The following is a 1,460-nucleotide window of genomic DNA, read 5'->3' as shown; positions in this document are numbered from 1 at the left end:
AATGTATTTTTTTCTTTTTTCTTTAGCCCTGTGACACCTACTTGTCATATCTGATAGAAAAAAGACACAAGAAAGAATTAAACCTTCCCATTCACTCTTATTCTCGCCTTATTCTTTAGTTCTTACTGTCGTAAGAAGATTTTATTCAGTCATAAGGAATCCTCCCTTGCCCCTCAAGAGGCTTAAAAAACTGCCGTAAGCATTTCTGTAACATTATTGCAATTGGGGAATCATAAAATGTTGAGAGAACCGTTTCTATTTGAGTAAGAGAAATCCGCTTATAATACGCGACACAAAGGTTGGGAGGAGCTCAGAGTGAAACAGTGAAAAGGTTTAAAGACACTGCACTGACGGACATATATATACATATATATACATATATATACATATATATATACATATATATATATATATATATATATATATGTATATATATATGTATATATATATATATATGTGTGTGTGTATATATATACATATATATGTGTATATATATATATATGTATATGTATATATATATAGATATACAGATATATATATATACATATATCTATGTATATATATATATGTATATATCTATATATGTATATCTATATATATAGACATATATATATATACATATATACATATATATATATATATATATATATATATATATATAAGAATCGACAGGGAAAGAGAAGGAGGAAAAGGAGGAAGAGGAGGAGGAGTAAAGGAAAATAAGGTGGAGGAGGAAGATAATATAGGGGTGAGGGAGGAAGGGGGTGAAGAGAGAGAAAGGGAGAGATGAAAAGAATGAAAAAGGAGGAAAGGAATCAGGAGGAAGACGTGCAAGAAGAGGGTATGAATGAGGAGGGATGAAAATGAAAAGCAGAGGAAGAATGAGTAAGAGGATGTAAAGGATCAGGAGGAAGACGGGGAGAAAGAAAAAAGAGGTGGATACAAATTGAGCTCTAAACGCGTAACCGACGAAACTTCGGAGAGACGAGAAATATTCCAAAAAAATATAAATAAAAGGATTAGAGAAGAAGGAAGAGACGCTGAGCTTCACGATAAAAAATGATATGATGCGTATGAAACCGATCACATTTGTTCTTTTCCCCAACAATGCTTGCTAGCCTCTTATTTGAAGCATCATAGATAATAATTTAAAAAATCACAACCTCTTGTTTATTTACTTAAGTTTATATACTATTTCTATTCCATTTTATTGTATCGGGCACTCAGAAAAGGAATACCAAGAATATATCTTATTTTAAGTATATATATATATATATTCGAGAAATTCGCTATTGGACAGCGACATCAATCAGATAATCTCTTTGGCAGTAGCGCACGGGACTCGAACCCGATGCGCTTGGAAGTAAACTCCCAAGACACACTCACGCCTTAGACCTCTCGACTGTTTAGTGGTCGAGAGGTCTAAGGCGTGAGTGTGTCTTGGGAGTTTACTTCCAAGC

Source organism: Oratosquilla oratoria, chromosome 21 (assembly GCF_046742065.1).
Source record: "Oratosquilla oratoria isolate Oo_2021 chromosome 21, ASM4674206v1, whole genome shotgun sequence".
NCBI lineage: Eukaryota > Metazoa > Arthropoda > Malacostraca > Stomatopoda > Squillidae > Oratosquilla > Oratosquilla oratoria.
Note: the sequence above shows the minus strand (reverse complement) of the source record.